Source organism: Myxocyprinus asiaticus, chromosome 35 (assembly GCF_019703515.2).
Source record: "Myxocyprinus asiaticus isolate MX2 ecotype Aquarium Trade chromosome 35, UBuf_Myxa_2, whole genome shotgun sequence".
NCBI classification, from domain to species: Eukaryota; Metazoa; Chordata; class Actinopteri; order Cypriniformes; family Catostomidae; genus Myxocyprinus; species Myxocyprinus asiaticus.
This window is the reverse complement of record NC_059378.1, coordinates 30,221,881-30,235,570: the sequence shown is the minus strand read 5'-3', so window position 1 is coordinate 30,235,570 and position 13,690 is coordinate 30,221,881.

Genomic DNA, 13,690 nt, shown 5'->3' with positions numbered 1-13,690 from the left:
AAATCGAGCTAATTGGTTTGCTTAGCTTCCATTGAAACTACGTAGATTTCAGTAGGGTGAAACTATGCTATACATCAACAGATTTTCACTTTCCATTTTAAAATCCCAAATACTTGAATAAATCAGCCTATATATTTAATAATTTATCAAACACATAGCACATGTTGTTACATATTATTTTATTTATGCAAAATATATACTTAAAAATACATACAAATCTTTAGAGTAAACTTTCTTTCTGCAATACAGTACATAAACCTTAAAAGACAAAACAGCCAAATATAGCAAATCCCTTCACACTGGTGCAATGGATGTATAACAATAAACAAATTATAGGCAAATTTAACAAGTCTCAAAGTTACAGCCCCTTTGATAGGATAGGGAGGGATTTTTTCTTTCCCTAATTTTTTTAGGGGTTCAAGCCTGAAGGGCTAGAAACCTTATTGTTTTTGTTAGGATTTTTAGGGGTTGAAGCCTGAAGGGCTAGAAACCCTATTGTTTTTGTGAGGATTATTATTATTATTATTATTATTATTATTATTAGGAGTCCAAGCACTAAGTGCTGGAACCCTATTGTAATTATACTTATTTTCTTCTTTTTCTTATTAGGGGGCCAAGCAGCGAAGCTGCTGGAACCCTATTGTAATTGTACTGATTTTCTTCTTTAACTTATTCTTCTTTTTTTTTTTTTTTTTTGCCCTAAAAGTGTCTGGGCATCAGAGACTGTAAGTCGTGGAGACACCAAACTTGGCAGGATGATCCCAAATCCCCCTTACTACTCAGACGCACAAACGAACACCCATCTGACCCTAGGTGGTGCTATAATAATCACTTTTACGTTCTGGCTCATATCTCTGCAACCATAAGGGCTAGATTCATTGAGTCAAGCCCAACAAAATGTATATCTCCAATTTAATTTATGTCTATAATTTTTTTTGGCCATTTTGAATTTTTTGAAAAAACAACTTTTTCGAACTCCGCCTAGACCGTTAGTCCAATCGACACACAATTTGGTATACATCATCTACAGACCCTCCTGACAAAAATTTATCAAAAGAATTTCGATACGTCAAATCGTTCCGATGATATTAATGATAAAATTATTTTGGTTTAATGCAATTTGAGAAATTGATCAATGTCTACTCAACGCAAACTCCAAATGTAACCAAACTCAGTGCACATAGTCAACAGGATGTTTAGAAGATGTCAGCAAAGTTTTGTACGATTCCGCTCCTGGGGGAGGGGGGCACTACAACTAAAAACTGTCATAACTTTGCAGCCTTTGAGCGAAAAAGTTCTAATTAAATATTCATCTTCTTTGGTTCAAATGCTAACATATTCTTAAAAAATCGATTTGACAAATTAACAAAAATGGCCGCCACCGGCCAATCAAATTTCAGCACCTTATAACTTGTATTGGGAATGGTCGAGGGTTATGGAAATTACTATACAATTTTGTAACACAATTTATAGAAAACACAGCATGTATATGATATTTTAGAGCGCTTTAATTTTGAAATTCAAAATCAGACTGCCCTGACATTGTATGAGTGGCACTCTGAGGTGGTGTACTATCACTCTGAAGTGAAATTGTTCTTTGGAAACAAGGAGTTTCCTTTAAATATCTATCTGAATGTAGAAGGAACACAGCATATATATGCCATTTTAAAGGATTTTAATTTTGAATTTCAACATCAGACTGCACTGACATTGTGTGAGTGGCACTCTGAGGTGGTGTACTATCATTCTGAAGTTAAATTGTTCTTTGGAAACAGGGAGTTTCCTTTAAATATCTATCTGAATTTATAGAAAACACAGCATGTATATGCCATTTTAGAGGGCTTTAATTTTGAAATTCAACATCAGACTGCCCTGACATTGTGTGAGTGACACTCTGAGATGGTGTACTATCACTCTGACGTGAAATTGTTGTTTGGAAAGAGGGACTTTCCTTTAAATATCGATCTGAATTTATAGAAAACAGCATGTATATGACATTTTACAGGGCTTTAATTTTTTAAATCAACATCAGACTGCCCTGACATTTTGTGAGGGGCACTCTGAGGTGATGTACTATCACTTTGAAGTGAAATTGTTCTTTGGAAACAGGGAGTTTCCTTTAAATATCTCTCTGAATTTATAGAAAATACAGCATATATATGCCATTTTAGAGGACTTTAATATTGTGATTCAACATCAGACTGCCCTGGCATTGTTTGTGTGGCACTCTGAGGTGGTGTACTATCACTCTGAAGTGAAATTGTTTTTTGGAAACGGAGTTTCCTTTAAATATCTGAATTTATAGAAAACACAGCAAGTATATACCATTTTAGAGGGCTTTAATTATGAAATTCAACATCAGACCACCCTGACATTGTGTGAGTGACACCCTGAGGTGGTGTACTGTCACTCTGAAGTGAAAGTGTTCACTGGAAACAGGGAGTTTCCTTTAAATATCTATCTGAATTTATAGAAAAAATACAGCATATTTATGCCATTTTAGAGTGCTTTAATTTTGAAATTCAACATCAGACTGCCCAGACATTGTGTGAGTGGCACTTTGAGGTGGTGTACTGTTATTCTGAAGTGAAATTGTTCTTTGGAAACAGGGAGTTTCCTTTAAAAATCTATCTGAATTTATAGAAAAAAAAAAGCATGTATATGACATGTTAGAGAGCTTTAATTTTGAAATTCAACATCAGACTTGCCCTGGCATTGTGTGAGTGGCACTCTAAGGTGGTGTACAATCACTCTGAAGTGAAAGTGTTCTATGGAAACAGGGAGTTTCCTTTAAATATCTATCTGAATTTATAGAAAAGCATATATATATATATATATATATATATATATATATATATATATATATATATATATATATATATATATATATATATACACAGCATATATTTGCCATTTTAGAGGGCTTTAATTTTGAAATTCAACAGGAAGTTTCTTAATGACAGTCTGTCATTTTGGTGCTTAAAAGTCAGATGGTCTTTGGAAATGTATTCTTCATTATTTATTTATTATAAAATTTGCAGGTGTTTTTTATTCATTTTTTTTTATTCATTCATTATTGACAGACTGACTGACTGAATGTGGAATGATGTTCACCGGAAGGTCGTTTTTATTATGAAATCAGTTCTTACACGCTCTTACCATAGTGCATAGTATCACGCGTACCACAAAACAACGTGGGGTCTAGCTTGACAATGTTTTTCCAAGTGGAGGCTGGCCTGACCGAAGTCATAAAAATGCTCTGATACCAAAAACCAATACCATCTGACATATGAATGTCATTGCGTAATCTTACAGTGCACAAATAAAATCCATGATATGTCATAGTGTTATAATTAAACAGAAAAGGCTGCAATTTAATGACATAAATATGTTTTCTTCATGTGAACATGCAATTAGTTGATGAAATCGCTGCCTTTAGCAGTTTAAATTCACTCAGTCACCAGCAATCTGCGCTTCCTCAGTTGTGAATCATGAAGCGACATTGCAAATCGTCAAAATAAGAGTTCCATTTAAATAGACAAAAATATGACAGAAATATATCACTACTCCCTATTTATGTATTATTTACTGTAATAATGATGTAATAATTGTATTATATTAAACTCTGTTGTGCAGCACTTTATTTGAAATTTGTATTTTGATTATCTGTAAAAAATAAAAATAAAAAACACTTCATATAAGAAAACAATGTCTGATAACGTTTCTATTTTCATTTAATGAAAGTTTTATTGAATTAATTTGTTTAGACATCCTTTAATGATAAAACTGAATTAAACTGTTAAATATGAAATTTGTGAAAGAAATAATAATAATAAAAAAATTGTAATAAATTACAATGGATTTCATAGGGCCATACATGTTAACATACAGAGATTCCTTTGTCATAAAAAAGAATCCTTCCCTTAAATATTCAAAATAATTCTTAGACGGCCTTTATATATTATTTGAGTTACAATAGCTGAAACCAATAAAGTTAACAGTTTATCTCTCTTGGTTTTCTTTACAGTTATTATTTTTATATAAATTTGATTTTATACAGTTTTTTTGTTTTTTTAACTGTAACTTTAGAAAAAAAACTGGAATGGCTATCGCTAGTACTGTAAAGGAAGTATTGGTACTCATACTCGTTCTCCAAAAAATGGTATCAGGACATCCCTACATATTTGCCAAAGTTCCGAAGTTCATGCAATCAAATATATTCATAAGTTATGTTTGAGGTCAACAAAATTAGGCTACAATTTATTTTGTGCTGTCTTTGCAATGTTTCTGAGATTGCAATGGCTCTCTCGCATGCTGGTGTTCAGAGCCCCTCTCCCAGATTTACGTGCATCTTATGCTGCATTCCATTCAACTCGGAAAGTTGGATTTTCCAACTTCCTACTGGAAAAAGTGCAATGCAACGCCATTAGAAAACATTTTAAACTCCGATTTCGCTGTGATGCAGGTGCTTGACATCACATAATCATGTTGGCACCCAGGAAGATATCAGAATCAGAATCAGAATCAGCTTTATTGCCAAGTATGCTTACACATACAAGGAATTTGTCTTGGTGACAGGAGTTTCCAGTGTACAACAATACAAAAACAATACAAAAACAGCAGCAAGACATAGATAATAATAAAAAATAAAAAATAAAACTAATTATACACATACACATGGGTAGTGCAAATCAAATACAATCTGTTATGTACAGTGCAAATACAAATCTGTTATGTACAATGCAAATACAAATCTGTTATGTACAGTGCAAATGTTTTGTTTTTTTTTCTTCAGAGGAATGAAATGGCAGAAGAGGTTGGATGTGTTGGATAAATATAAAAAAGACTAAACTGTGTATTGCACATAGTTATTGCTCAATGGGGCAATTTAACTGTTCAAGAGATGGATAGCCTGAGGGAAAAAACTGTTCTTGTGCCTGACGGTTCTGGTGCTCAGAGCTCTGAAGCGTCAGCCAGAAGGCAACAGTTCAAAAAGGTAGTGGGCAGGGTGAGTGGGGTCCAGAGTGATTTTTCCATCCTTTTTCCTCACTCTGGAAGTGAACAGTTCTTGAAGGGGTGGGGGGGGGCAATAATCCTCTCAGCAGTCCGAACTGTCCTTTGTAGTCTTCTGATGCCTGATTTCGTAGCTGAACCAAACCACACAGTTATTGAAGTGCAGAGGACAGACTCAATGACTGCTGAGTAAAACTGTATCAGCAGCGCCTGTGGCAGGTTGAATTTCCTCAGCTGGTGAAGGAAGTACAACCTCTGCTGGGCCTTTTTCACAATGGAGTCAATGTGGGTCTCCCACTTCAGGTCCTGTGAGATGGTAGTGCCCAGGAACCTGAATGACTCCACTGCTGCCACAGTGCTGTTTAGAATGGTGAGGGGGGTCAGTGTTGGGGTGTTTCTCCTAAAGTCCACAATGATCTCCACCATTTTGAGCGTGTTCAGCTCAAGGTTGTTTTGACTGCACCAGACAGCCAGCTGTTTAACCTCCCTTCTGTATGCAGACTCATCGTCATCTCGGATGAGGCCAATGACAGTGGTGTCGTCTGCAAACTTCAGGAGCTTGACAGAGGGGTCCTTGGCGATGCAGTCATTGGTGTAGAGGGAGAAGAGTAGGGGGTGAGAGCACACATCCCTGGGGAGAACCAGTGCTGATTGTACAGGTGCTAGAAGTGAGTTTCCCCCGTCTCACAAGCTGCTGCCTGTCCATTAGAAGGCTGGTAATCCACTGACAGATAGACATGGGAACAGAGAGTTGGTGTAATTTACTCTGGAGTATAGCTGGGATGATGGTGTTGAAAGCTGAACTGAAGTCCATGCCGTGTTTTCAGACCTCGAATAATGCAAAGAAAACAAGTTCATATTAATTTATAAACAAAACACTAATGTTTAAACTGAGGAAGAGTTCAGAAATCAATATTTGGTGGAATAACCCTGATTTTCAATCACAGCTTTCATGTGTCTTTGCACACTTTCCACCAGTCTTTGACATTGCTGTTGGATGATTTTATTCCACTCTTGGCTCAAAAATTCAAGCAAGAATTCAACAGACACTGGAACTGAATGGCTGCCATACATGTAGAGATTCTTATTTAAGAAATATTTGGAGTGGTCTCTTAATTATTTCCAGAAATGTATATTGCACTGTGAGAAAGGTCCATGTCTGCTTGGCCCCCGATGATTTCTGCTTGCAGCTATATTTCTTTCTTTTTTTCTGCCCTAAAAGTGTCTGGGCGTCAGAGACCGTAAATTGTGGAGACACCAAACTTGGCAGGATGATCCCAAATCCCCCTCACTACTCGGGCGCACAAACACACATCCATCTGACCATAGGTGGTGCTATAATAAACACTTTTATGTTTTGGCTCATATCTCTGCAACCGTAAGGGCAAGAATCAAGAATAGAATTTCTTGAGTCAAGCCCTCAAGGAAATTTCATTTCCATCTAAAAAAAAATCCGCCATTTTGAATTTTTTGAAAAACCTACTTTTTCTAACTCCTCCTAGACCGTTACTCCAGTCAGCATATAATTTGGTATACATCATCTACAGACCCCCCTGGCAAAAAGTTATCAAAAGAATGTCAATACGTGAAATCATTCCGAAGATATTAACGATAAAATTCCTTCGGTTTAACGCAATTTGAGTAACTGATCAATATCTACTCAACGCAAACTCCAAAATAACCAAACTCGGTACACATAGTCAACAGAACATTTAGAAGACATCAGCAAAGTTTCATACAATTTCATCCCTAGGGGCGCTACAACTAAAAAAACTGTCATAACTTTACAGCCATTTGAGCGACAAAGTTAAAATTAAATATGCATCTTCTTTGGTTCAAATGCTAACATATTCTTAAAAAAATCTATCAGACAAATTAACAAAAATGTCTGCCACCGGCCAATCAAATTTCAGCATCTTATAACTCGTATTGAGAATGGCCGAGGGTTATGGACAATACTATACACAAGCAGGGTGTCAACTCGAAGCCGCATATACAATTTTGTGATAATCGGCCACACGGTGGCATTATAATTAGCATTATAATTAGCTAATTCTTGCTCATAACTCCGGAACCGTATAAGCTACAATATAAATTTGTAGCTTCTCTGAATCCACCAATGCCCCCAGTGATATGGTCACATGGATTTTCATTCCCACAAGAAAACTTTTTTATCACAAATATTTTTGGAAAAACCTACGTTTTCTAAAGACCCCCCAGACAAAAAGTTATCAAAATAATTTTTATATTTCGAATTGTTCGAAACATATGAGCAAATATGTTTTGGGCATGGCCTATAATGACTAATTAGCCTGTATCTTGTGAGCACAATTTTCAAACTTGTCAAAACTGCTGCTGAGTTCACTCCACGAACCTACGTAAGATTCCGAGCTGGGCACTCTGTGTCATTATTCAAAACTGTTTGCATCAATATGACCAAAGTAAGTTCATAGTTGTTGCTTCTTCCCCAAATACAATTTAATATGTTAATATTAATTTTTTTATACTTATATTTTATTTCTCTATAATACAGTTTAACCACCAACTGAACTTAGCTTAAATAAATGTGACTGGTGGGCAGACGATGGCTGTCAATGAAAACATTTTTGCATTTTTAAGCAGTTAGAAATGTGGAAATAAACAGGCTGTTTTACTATTTGTCCACCAGAGGGAGCCATACAAAAAGAAATGTCTCAAAAGAATACTAACATTTATATTTTGACATTCAGCCACTCTTGTAAATCAGATAAATACATTATTAAATTAACAGAAATACATATTAAATAAATAAACATTAAAATAAGAGTGCTTAAGATAAATACTTATGGACTTTAAAAAAATTATTATTTAACTAACTAAATAGTAACTTAACATACATTTGAAATTGAGCTATGATATACTATGACATCAAATATGTATTTCTATAGTAAACATATGTGGCCCTCTAACTTATAAAACTATGTGTTTTCGTGAACTGTTGGGTTTAAACTCTAATGTGCAATGTTTTTTAGAACTAACACTACAACCATACAAACACTTTAACAAATAAATTATCAGCTCAACTGGGTACACAACTTCTGGGTTTTTGTACATTGGTAACACATATGAATCTGCTTACTGGTGTGCATATATCATGCAACAGTACGCCAAAACGTACAAAAGGGGGGTGGCCACATGATACATAGGCAAAAAGCCTGTAAATCAGCACTTTCCAGCAATGTTGGTTACCAAGATGCCAGAAAATGTAAGTCATGCTTTATGCTGCTGAGTTCACTCCACGAACCTACGCAAGATTCCAAGTCGGACCCGAGTTGTTAGTTTAATATGATACTGATGCTCTTTTATGTCTTCCTCACAGTCACTCTTTGATCAAGAAATAAATCCACACAGGTGGGAAGAAATACACGGACACAGAATGTCACAAGCAGTTCTTCGATTTATTAAAAGCAAGCATGGGGTTATATGGTTCTTGTCACACAAGGCTGGTTACACCCTTTACCTTGAACTTTCTCAATCCTCCATATATGGGGTTGTTTCCTCTTGCTTACAGAAGTACATTCTTGTCAAGTACATTTTGTGATCAAGACAGTGCTGAAAACATACAAAGCAGATAAGCAAGCATCAAGGTCACATTGTTCCATTTGAGGCCTATTTCTTACATTGCTCACTTTTGTCTTGAAGAGACAAGTTCCTCAGATGGATATTCAAAAATCAAATCTTGTTTACCTTACATTCTATCTTTTACTCATCACCATCATATTCCTCCCAATGTGTCCCATAAACATCTCTATCAGCATCTTCAAGGTTTATCAGAGCATAATTAGCATTCAAAGCATTATCAATGGTCCTATTGACCAATGCTTTAGCACATGGAATCACACAACAAATCAGTAATGCTATAACAAGTAAAATTACCCCTATAGGTATTAAAGCATTAAAAAAAATAATTCCCAACCATTTAACCATGTCAATAAGTCATTGACATCATCTACAGTTTCTCTCACTGTCAAGTCCGCTGCTATCTTTGTCATGTTTTTCTAGGGCATGTCCATTTTCATCATTTTCTGGAATGAAAGTACAGCAACTCGTCCCCACGATAACACATACTCCTCCACTGGCAGCTGTTAACTGGTCAAGGATGAGTCTATTTTGTAGCGCTGTTCATCTTAGGCCTTTTAGTTCTTGGCGTACTGCGTCAATCATTGTTTTTGTTGAATTTATGAATGATATCAGTTCTTATCTAGTCATTTCAACTTCTTGCTGTATTACTGCAACACCCACTTGTGGGAACAGTGCTCCAAAGAATTTCTCTGTTCCTGTCCATAATCTGTGTCCTCTCAGTGTGTTATTGGGTTTATGTAGACTATTTCTCCTTCTTCTGTTTGTTGTTTTCTCAATAATTCGGACCACCATGTTGTGGTCACTTAATTCTACCATGGCACATCTACCTGTCCATAATTCTGACAGAGCAGTGTACAAATTATGACCACATTGCCAATATCGGTCTCCTATCACTCGTGTTCCTTGTTTAGTAGGTGTTATGGGGTTATATCTAGTCCTGTACTCTACTCCAGTTTTATTCCGCTGGCAAGCTCTCGCTAGACTTATCCTTGTGACATGCCCAGCACCTGGTTTTGTTCAGTGGTGTGCAATATGTATAGGTTCGGTTTCACCTTACTATTGGTGTGTATCCCATTGACCTATTACCGTACCCTCCTGATATACAAATTGGGAATATGGGTTATTCAGACAGCGTCGGCCGTTCTATCAGTTTTACTACTTGTTGTGGAATGGCCAGATATGGGCCATAAGGGCCACAATTACCCCCTACTACTGGATCTGACATCCTGAATGACAAACTAAGATTGGCTCTCTCTGGATCAACACTCGTCCCCAGGTGTGTTGCAACTCCTAGTAAGCACACCAGCTCCTGTTCTTTTACCGGGGTTACCTTTACCACTGGTGTAGATGCACTATGCGGCATATGCGTACATACATAACAACTTCTCTTCTTTCCCGTAATTTTGGCTGTGAAGTTAGCTAGTTTCCACCACAAATTGGTAGCGTAGGTATGTGGTGCATCACCATCATCTATCCATGTCTCATTACCACTAGATATATGGGCTTAGACTACTGTCATAAGACAGAGCGACATAATAAAGAACTTCATTCTTCATCCCTTCTAATTCTCAAGTTCCCGGTTAGGCACTGGCACTGTGTGTTCAGCTCCTCCAGTACTTTCACCGTTCGCTTTCGAAATAGTCAGGCTCTCCCCAGGTGCAGGCTTCACGTGGCTTGCATGTATCCACTGTGATTGCAGATCTGTCAGTACCGCTGTCCTGGTTACTGCCAGAACTGTTGTTGGACCCAGATACTTGGGCTCACCGAGCTTCATCAGTTTTAGACACTTCACTAGGACCTGCTGATTTGGAACAAATGGGTGAGTCAGCTTTTCTGTGGGCATAGGGAGAGAAAGAGAAACACCACAATTTATGCCATTCAATGTTTTAACAAGGGAATCCACATAATCAGCTACTACCACCTACCACCTGTGGACAAAGAGCATGCGCTGCCTTTGACCCAAGGGGTCGGGAAAGGCCTACCCATTAGTATTTCAAATGGAGACATTCTTTTTTGTAATTAACATTTTTTATTAAATCATACAATAACAATGAAATGTACAACATATATATATATATATATATATATATATATATATATATATATAAAATCAACATTTGAACCCCACAACCCCGCCTCCCCCCCCCAAAAAAACAACCCTGTGGTCAAACATAAGTAAATATATAGAAATAAAAATCAAACAGACACAGATATATACATACATATACATATGTATATATATATATATATATATATATATATATATATATATATATATATATATATATATATATATATAGATATATATATATATACACATACATATACAAAATAAATACATACACATATATATACACATACATACATACATACATACATACACACACATAATAATCATACTAACTATATTACACTACTCTCTCCACACCCCACCCGAGAGCCCTCCAAAAACTCCAAATACCTGCCCCATTTCCGTATAAACATATCCAAACCACCCCGTCTTCCCGATGACACCTCCTCATAAGCTGCCACCCTCCCCACCTCCATGCACCACTCCGGATATGGGGGTGCACCAGCTGACATCCAACCCCTCAAAATAACCTGCCTGGCGATCATCACACAGGTCAGAACCCAGTTCTCTATATGGCCATCCCCCACATCGATGACCGCCCCATCGCCCAGAACACAAAGTCTGGGGCAAAATGAAACCCGAGTGCCCACCAAGTTGCACACAAAATTCTGAACCTTCGACCAGAATTTCTGGATCTTGACACACCACCAAAAAACATGGGCCATGTCTCCATCCTCCGATTGGCATCTCCAGCAGGTGCGAGTGTCTTTAAGACCAAGTCTATACAGACTAGAAGGGGTCCATTAAAATCTATGAAAAATTTTGAATTGTATAAGATGCACCCTTGCATCTCTAGATGCAGACTTAACATTTTTAAGAATCTTAGCCCACACTCCTTCCTCCAATGCCAAGTTGAAATCTTTCTCCCATACTCTGTTGAGAGAAGTTAAGGCTCCGTCCCCCATACTCTAAATTAACAGGGAGTAGTACACTCATGCCTCATGACCTTTTCCAAAAGCTGCAATCACCTCTCCCAAAGCATCTGCCTCCTTAGGGGGGTGTGTGCTACTCCCAAAAACAGAACAAAGCAGGTGGCGCAGTTGTAAATACCTATAAAACTGAGGTCTGGGGATCCCAAAATGTTGGACCAAGTTTTCAAACGATCTCAACACTCCACTTTCATATAGGTCACCGAGTGTAGCAACCCCCCTCACAATCCACTCTGGCCAGCACAAAGGGGACTTGCCAATACACAATCTTGGGTTCTGCCATATGTTCGAGGCAACATTTAAATAAGTGTCCAATTTAAACAATCTGGACACTTTAGTCCATACCGAGTGTAAATGCGAAATAACGGGGTGTAACTTAACTTTTCCGATTAGTTGATAGAGATGCTTTGTAATGGCAAAATAGGGGCAAGAACTGCCTGTTCAATAACAAACCAGGGAGGGGCTCTCTCAGGTGGAAGTGACCAATGAGCCAAATGTCTGAGACTGAACGCATAGTAATAAAACTAAATCTTGTGTAGGCCTAGCCCTCCTTTGTCAATCGGCCTATGTAACTTATTAAAATGCAATCTTGGACGTTTACCATTCCAAATGAAGGACTTCATTATGCTATCAAATTGCTTGAAATAAGAGAGGGGGACATCTACAGGGAGAGACTGTTGCAGGTAGTTAAATTTTGGAATACAATTCATTTTAATAACATTAACCTTCCCAATCATCGATAAATGTAATGAAGCCCACCTGCCCACATCGCTCGAACATCTTTTTATTAAAGGGTCAAAATGAATACTAACTAAATCAGACAAATTTGCTGGGAATAAAATCCCCAAATACTTAATGCCCAGTTTGGGCCACTGGAAGGCGCCTGGCTGGAAAGCCGTTACTGGACAGTATGCTGACAGAGCCAAAGCTTCGGATTTAGACCAATTGACTTGATCCTGAGAACTTGGAAAAGTAATTAATAATTCTGTGGAGGCAAGGCATAGATTTAGTAGGTTCAGAGACAAATAATAAAATATCATCTGCGTAAAGCAGAAGCTTATGTGCCACACCTCCCGCAACCACCCCTGGAAAATCATCCTCCTTGCTTATCGCAGCTGCTAATGGTTCCAGGGCAAGACAGAACAATAATGGGGAAAGAGGGCAGCCCTGCCGAGTGCCCCTATCCAGAGTAAAATAATCTGAAATTAATCCATTTGTTTGTACCACTGCAACAGGGTGTCTATAAAGTAACTTTATCCAACCAATGAATGTACTCCCGAACCCATACATTTCTAAAATCTTAAAAAGATAATCCCATTCTACCATATCAAACGCCTTTTCGGCGTCAAGTGAAATTGCAGCGACCAGAGACTTATCATTCGCTACTGACCACATGATATTAATGAAACGCCTGATGTTATCAGAAGAGCTGCGGCCCCGAATAAACTCCACCTGATCTATATGTATAAGAGATGTCATAACCTTACTTAAACGAATAGCCAAAATTTTGGTTAATTATGCTTCTTCTGCCAAGCAGACTCGGGAAGAGCTCGTCCAGGAATTCCACCATATCTCTGCCCCCCTCATGCTCAGGAATTCCAACAACTCGTATGTTATTCCTTCGGCTCATATTTTCAAAATATTCCAGTTTTTCCGAAATTAATTCCAAATCTGTTTTGGACGCGTGCGGATTAGCGGATAATTCCCTTTCCGATGACTCAAGATAATCGATTCGTTTTGAGAGATGTTTTTCTTGAAGAAACACTATATCATATTTCTTACATTTAAGAAAAGTAATAATCTTCCTTCTTTTTATGGGGTGCCCCAACCCATTTACATTCCATGTGGAGAGAGATAGTGCACTCATATTAACATTTGACATTTGGATATAATAGAAAAAATAAATTGTGTGTCAAAAACAAAATTATACAGACCACATTCCCCATTAGTGAAACAATCAAACCCCGAACTTCCCCCCGAACAAAACAAACAGAAA